Raw genomic sequence first — 7,528 nt, 5'->3', positions numbered from 1 at the left:
ATTTGTTGCAGGTAAATACACGCTCCAACATGCTGAAGCCTCTCTCTCTTCCCAGAATCAGTGGAGGGACCAGGCTGCTCCTTGTCCCGACAGTTGCTCTAGGGCACTGCAGAGAGGGAGTGCCACGGAGTGGAGATAGCCAGTGAACATGTCTGTGCAGTGAGAGACAAAAGATAGGGGTCCAGTACAATTACACCTTGTGAGAGGATGTCGAGTGCTTATAATCAGACCAGCTGCATGAAGAACAGGCAAGGTATTGCAGGGCAAAAAAAAAAAAAAAAAAACTGAGAGAGTGTCGCAGGTTCAGATACCATAGCAGAGCTGTTTAACTAGTTAATATTTAGTCTGTTCCCCCTCAGCAACAATCTGCATGAGTTTTAATTGTGTGACTGCTGGTAGTGAAATGGGAAAACTGAATGATGCTTGTAAAGGCTTCCAGAAACCAAATATCATCCAATAAGAAGCTACCTGTAACTGTTTCAACTGTCATTTCTAAAGTTCTGTAAACCTAGCTTAGTGATCTTCTAAACTCAGAGAAAAAAAAAAGAAAAACCACTGCTGTACATTGTTGTAAGGGTTGCTGCACAAGTCATGTACCAATCCTGTTCTCCATGATTCCTTTCAAAGGACACCTAGACTAAATTAAGTTACCATGGCAGAGACACAGACCAGAGAGGTTCTTTATACAGGAGGCTTTATTTCAACATACAAAAGACAAGCAGAACTGCTGTGCTGGCGAGCTGCTGGAAACCATGCATTTCAGTTGGGGGCAGGAACGAGGAGCTCACTGCTAGACTTGGAGCAGTCTGGATGACGCCACATGCAGTAACCCATAGACAGGGCTCCCAGGAGAGCCATCAGGAGCAGCCAGGACAGGCAGCCAGGCCAGAGCCTGCTGGGGTTCTGGGAGAGGAGTTAGCAACAGAAAGGGTTCCCAGCATAGGTATGGTCTCCACAGTGCCCAGGGGTAGCTTTAATAGGAGTCCGTTACTTTAGGACCTGCAGGGAGGCACAAGGATAGGGTTGGCAGTCCCGGTGTTAGAATACAGGAGACATTTAAGGTTCAGGACATAGCTTTGTGGTACAATTGTAGTTATATGCTGTGGATTTGAAGACTTTGGCAGCAGTGGTACAACCACATGTTAAATTCAACCATTACAGTAAAAGTTCCCCTGTAAAGATGAAGTCAGGGCCATGTTTTTATACATGCAAGCCATAGCCAAGGAAGCCATGTGTACACTGGATTGGAGACTGCAGGCTGAACTCACCCTCCAGTGACAGAGCAGGACTCCTCTGGTAGAATTCCTGGCTGCCAGCAGACAGCTCTTCAGGAAGGATCCTCAGGGGTCCCAGCACTGCAGTGTGTCTCAGCCCATCTTCAGCTGCTCAGGAAAAAGGGAGCCTGGTTAGAAAAAGGACCTGCTGCTGCACAGCAATGACTCCTGCAGTACCAGTCACAACAGGTGGCAGGCTGAGGGGTGCTGGTTGAATCAAGCCAAGCAGCAAGACAACTTTGCTGCCAACAGGCATTGAGCAGAGTACCAGAAACAGAGCAAGCAGCCTCTCTGGTTGGGAGGGAGAGGTTCTTTAATATTTCGATCGAGGAGCTGCACCCCTAATGGAGGATCCTTTGGCTGCCATACAATTTTAATATTAACTCACCAGTGTAAAAGAGCTAAAATGAAACCCCACAGCTACCTATGCATTTACAGTATATAGAAACAGCAGTATTACTACCAGTGTGCCTCCTCTTCCTCATATTGCAGGAGGAAGTGCAGCAGCTGCACACAGAGCTCTGACCAGGGTTATCCAGGAGCTCCCACCTAGAACACAAGAGCAAGACACTGAACCTAAAGACACTGCAATAGACTGCTACTGGATAGAGCAGAACAATGAAGTCGTCCCCCTGACTTGCACCCACTACATGAAGAAATGCAGGAGTGAACTATGCATGCACAGACTGTTCCACAATACACCCAGATTGGTTTAGGATTCTTTAGCACAAGTGCTTCCCTAGGGACTTGCATACACACCTCATTATCCCAGTTCCTGGGAAAGTGAAAGGCCAATTCAATTAAATACTCCACACAAAACTAAGGTGGCACAGAACTAATGTGCCGATTAAGGTAGTCCTGGGCCCCTGTGGCGTTGGTTAACTGGAGCTCACAGCCCTGCACTCCCCTTGTACAAAAAGCAGCCTCAGCAGGGTCCAGTCCTTACCTTCTGGTTCTTTGGTTGAATGAACAAGCTTTCTTTGTCGGGTCATTGAGCTGGGCAGGGTCCCAGGCCAGCAACCGGCAGTGGATATAGACCTAGGAAAAATTCAATGTTACTGCTCTTGAACCTCAATTTTATACATGTTACTAGCTGCCCTGTGCCCTCCAATACAATCCACATTAACCCATCAGATACTCACATCTGTGTTCAGTTGGGTAAACTTGAAGGCCTGGACAACCAGACGGATCTCAGAGGTCTGGACTCGGGGCAGAAACCTGGAGTTAGCAGCCTGGCCATCTACAAAGCATCTGCAGGAAGAAACGAGAGCACTGAACAGGAGGAAGCACTCGTCAGGACTGGGGAACTATGGGTCCAAGACCAAGGTAGCATTAAAAGGACAAGTGCACAAGCACACTGCACCCTTAAGGGATGACAGTTTGCAAGCAGGACTGCTGTGCTCCCAAGTGCTAAACATGCAGATTTAAACTCTGCATTTCCAATAAAGCTTAATGAATATCTACCCATGGTTGGTGATGAGCGGGTAGGTCTGGCTTGAAGGGCTCAGCTCTGGAGTGCTGGCAGCGACACATTCTTCCATGTAGACCATCAGTGGCATGTGGAATTGTTGCTTCACTGCAGCTGCAATGAAGATGGGGGACCCCAGGAAGAACAGACTGGAAGTGCGTGGAGCTGAGAATCCATCTGAAACGGAGGGGAGCATGAGAACAGCAACCCACAAAACTCAGCTCACTAGCCAGGACAGAGCAGCACTGACCAGCAGAGGGATTAGATCATTATTTTCTACTTGACTGGAGGAAGCAGCCCAATGAGCAGTACATGCTGCTGCCCTGCCAGGTTAGGTGTCCAGTGCAACACTTACTAAAACTAATAGACCAAAAGGTACATTGCAGGACAGCAAACTCACCATTCATAATCCCCATGGTAAACTCCAGCTTCCCAAACCCAGAAGCATCCCCAAGTGCAGGATTATACACTGGAGGAGTCCAGCCAGCAGGTCTGGAGAAGATAAGGGCAGAGAGCTTTGGTTAAAAGCAGCAACACATCAAAACAGTTTGTTTTCAGCAGAACACACGCCAAGACGAGCTTTAAAAAGCTGAACTAAACCTACTGGGAGCACTAACTATAGGAGGTTAACAACAATTGCAACACCTCCTTGAATGCAGGAGAGGTCAAAGTGGTTAAAAGCCACTCATTTTAAATCAGGTTTCCCTACATGCTGCTCATACTGGAACAAGCCATGTCAGCGTGCAGCTGCGCCAGTCACATCTGCCAAGAGTGGAGCAAAGAGAAGGGTTCAAGACCTACAAGCAGAGAGGACAGCTCCACAGTACTCACTTGGTGTAGGTGCACACAATGGCCTGAGTGAATGGAGTCTGGTAGAAGCCACTCTGGGTGGGCTGGTACATCAACACATTCATGTAACTGGTGACATTGGCAGTAACCTGGGCAAAGCAGAGGATTAAAGACCAGAGCAGATTAAAAGCACAATCCCATTGTTCCCCTGCAGTAATGCCAACATTGTTTCCTATGGAGTGGGAGCCAGAGAAGCACAAAATGGGTAAAGTGGACACTCCCAGAGCATTATGGATACAGCTGCATTGATCCATATATTTGCAGTATTACCCTTTGTATACTTGCAATATCCTGACAATGCACTATACAGAACTTGTGGAATGTAATTGAATGGGGGAGGAGCCCCCAAGCAGGAACTAGTACTGAGAGGCTTGCTTTAGATGCCACTTACCATGCGCATAAAGCTGCAGTCAAGCAGCCCAGATTGGAACTGCACAGTGTTATAGCTGCTGGTGGACGGAGAGCAGCTTCCCAATAGAAAGCCTTTGGGGTCCAGGGGAAGAGCCTGCCCAATGTTCAGCAACACCCTCACACTGACAGAGTCCACACCACAGGCTACATTCCCAGCTACAGGGGAGAGATTGAAACATTTCAAAACATGAAACAATTCATGTCAGTAGGAGGCTGGCTCCTCTGGCAACCAACAGGACTATTCATACAGAGAGAGATTTCTTAGTCTGACCTCAAATTAACATTGATATACCCTCTTTTGCATATTGATTTGTGGCATTCAGCCATCATACACTGTGCAGGTACCTGTGCCACACATCACATGGTGCAACTGCAGATAGCCAATGTATTAAGACCACATCTAGAATAGTGTTCAGTTCTGGTTACCTCGCTACAAAATATTGCTGCTCCAGAAAGAACCAGAGATATTCCGGTTTGAAGAGACATGCCATATGCAGGGTGACAAACTGAATCTATTCAATCTTGAACAAAAAAAGCTACGCTGCTACCCGATTCAAGCATGCAAAATTCTAGAAAGGTATCAATCCAAGGGACTTTTTTGACCTGAAAAAAGAAACGAGGATTAGGGTCACAAATGGAGATTAGACAAAAGGGGCACCAAGAATAGAATATAGGAGGCACTTCTTATACAGAGAATTGAGGGTCTGGAACCAACCCCCCAGTAATGTTGTTGAAGCCGACACCCTGGGATCCTTCAATAAGCTGCTTGATGAGATTCTGGGATCAATAAGCCGTTCACCATAAGCTAAATGGCCTCCTCATTTGTTATCTTTGTTCTTATGAGAGAGTCTGAACTGCATAAGGGACAGCAATTGAAAAGCCAGATAGCAGCCACAATGTCTCAGCACTTCCATTCAAATAGTTACATCCCAAATTAAAAGCAATAAATCAAACAGAGTTAAACATTTAGAGCCACCAATGTTTAGATCAAATAAACCCCATAGTTTCACTTTACTGTTACAAGTGTCCAGGACAGAACTGGATGGGATTGAAGGAGTTTTACAGACACAGGTAAAGACCCCAAGTCCAAGACATCCTGGTGTACAAACCTGAAAGATCTGCTTATGAATATACAGCTCATGCATCGTAGTGTTTCATTGTCGGGGTTTAACGGCGAAGTTTTTCTCCCTTAACTGAATTGATGAGCAATTCGTGTATCAATCACAGCCGAGAAACGTGCCAACAGTTTGAATCAATGTACTGAGTTTCTGTGAACAAAACTAAATTGGGTTTTAGATTCAAAGTCATTTTTTCATTTCACAGCAGAAACGACTGTATTAATGCAAATACAGGTCACGCAGAACGATGGTAATGAGGTGTCCCACAAAACGTCACTTTTCATTACAGCTTTAAGATTAGTCTCGTTAAATATGTCGCGATCTCGTTTGTACGATCTGCTTGTTAGTCAAATTAGGGCTTGACCAATTTAGAAAGAAAGAAATTAAAGTCAACTACACTACTGTATTGAACGCGCTTCTCACTGTGCTTGAGACACGCGAATGGTGTAACAACTATCAACCGAACTGAGAAGAGTCGGGTAAAACACCGACAATCAGAAGCGCTAACTGTTTAATAAATGCAGGAGTCAGCATTGCCAACAAGTGATCAACACTGATCAGTGTGTGTATATCGCATACAAAACCAGCTAAACACTGCGACTCACCACTATCATTCATACCAATCAAATACAATACAGATGCAGCAATGTATTGTATGAAATAGCTATACGCTAGAAAGTGCTTCTTTGTTTCCAAGCAGTAAATGTACAACGAGACCCATTACTATACCTCCCTCTGGTACCACTAGAGGCAACCAGCAAAGCACCAGCACAACCCCGCTCCAGAAAGAAGCCATGACGCAACCAGGATGATACTCGCTGAGCCTCGTGCAGAGGCTTTTATAGGGAATTCAAAGCGATCAACTAACCAGGAGAGATGAGCGCATTCCACACGGGCATTCCTGAGAAACACACGGGTATGTGGATCCGCTGAACATGTAATGCAGGGACAGCCACAGATACTCGTAATTCAAGATGATTAGAAAATGCGCATTTAAAAACACAACGATTGATGCACAGTATTGAGCGCGTTGTTCTCTGCACGCACGTGATATTTAGCAGCGTGAAGGCGCAGGTCAGTCACAGGTGTTAGGGGTCATTTCTGGTTCATTAGTTTGAATATCCCTATAAAAGCTCTTGGACGCGGTGGGAGAGTGGTGTCTTGTTCTCATGATGCCATGATTCCTGAGCGCTGTGTTGCTCGTCCTGTTCTGTATTCCCGCTATGGCAGCACAGGCCGGTGTAGAAGGCTATCAATGACCCATTGAATATACTCCGTTTCTATCTTTATCTGTGTTACGAATAAAAAGTATTTCTATGTAAAGTGGAGCGATCAAAAAAGAAGCAGATTTCGAAGCAACAATTATGTGAATGTTGGGCCCCGGCACCTTTCCAATTGTGCCTATTTGCTTGGTGCTTGACAAGGTTGCCCCAATTGCTTCTCCTAACTTGGGCTTTTGTGTTTGATATCACCACTTTAAACGGCTGTTCCTATTTTTCTAAATTTTCTTTTTTTACATTGACATTTGTTTTTGTGGTCCTTGTTTCTTTTTTCAGGCTGAAAAAGTCCCTATGCGTCGAGCACTGTCAATACCTTTTGGAATTTTGAACTGCTTGAATTAGGTCGGCTGTAGGTTTCCCTTTCAATTCGAAGATGGCCACCAAAATATCGTTATGGGATATACGCCTGCCTATTGGTAGGTGTCACTGAGCTCTTTCTATCAATGGTGTCGATAGGCCCCCTCCCCTCGGTGACCCCCTTGGTCCCGTCTACCGAGGGTACATAACCGTCACGTAGTGCAGCCTTACCCTCTTTTCGCTTCTCAGGATTGATACGGCAAGACCTCTTTGTGTTGCATTGAGCTCTTTGTGTTGCATTGAGCTCTTTGTGTTGCATTGAGCTCTTTGTGTTGCATTGAGCTCTTTGTGTTGCATTGAGCTCTTTGTGTTGCACTGACCTCTTTGTGTTGCATTGAGCTCTTTGTGTTGCATTGAGCTCTTTGTGTTGCATTGAGCTCTTTGTGTTGCATTGAGCTCTTTGTGTTGCATTGAGCTCTTTGTGTTGCATTGACCTCTTTGTGTTGCATTGAGCTCTTTGTGTTGCATTGACCTCTTTGTGTTGCATTGAGCTCTTTGTGTTGCATTGACCTCTTTGTGTTGCATTGACCTCTTTGTGTTGCATTGAGCTCTTTGTGTTGCATTGAGCTCTTTGTGTTGCATTGACCTCTTTGTGTTGCATTGACCTCTTTGTGTTGCATTGAGCTCTTTGTGTTGCATTGACCTCTTTGTGTTGCATTGACCTCTTTGTGTTGCATTGAGCTCTTTGTGTTGCATTGACCTCTTTGTGTTGCATTGACCTCTTTGTGTTGCATTGACCTCTTTGTGTTGCATTGAGCTCTTTGTGTTGCA

General features: G+C 45.5%; 1 pseudogene; it reads right to left on the bottom strand.

Annotated features, from left to right (window-relative positions):
• Positions 1-704: 704 nt before the first annotated feature.
• Positions 705-4,158, bottom strand: LOC121308098 (annotated as a pseudogene).
• Between the last annotated feature and the right edge of the window lie 3,370 nt (positions 4,159-7,528).

The sequence above is a fragment of the Polyodon spathula genome, unplaced genomic scaffold (genome assembly GCF_017654505.1).
Source record: "Polyodon spathula isolate WHYD16114869_AA unplaced genomic scaffold, ASM1765450v1 scaffolds_245, whole genome shotgun sequence".
NCBI classification, from domain to species: Eukaryota; Metazoa; Chordata; class Actinopteri; order Acipenseriformes; family Polyodontidae; genus Polyodon; species Polyodon spathula.
Note: the sequence above shows the minus strand (reverse complement) of the source record. Positions and strands in the feature narration are given on the sequence as shown.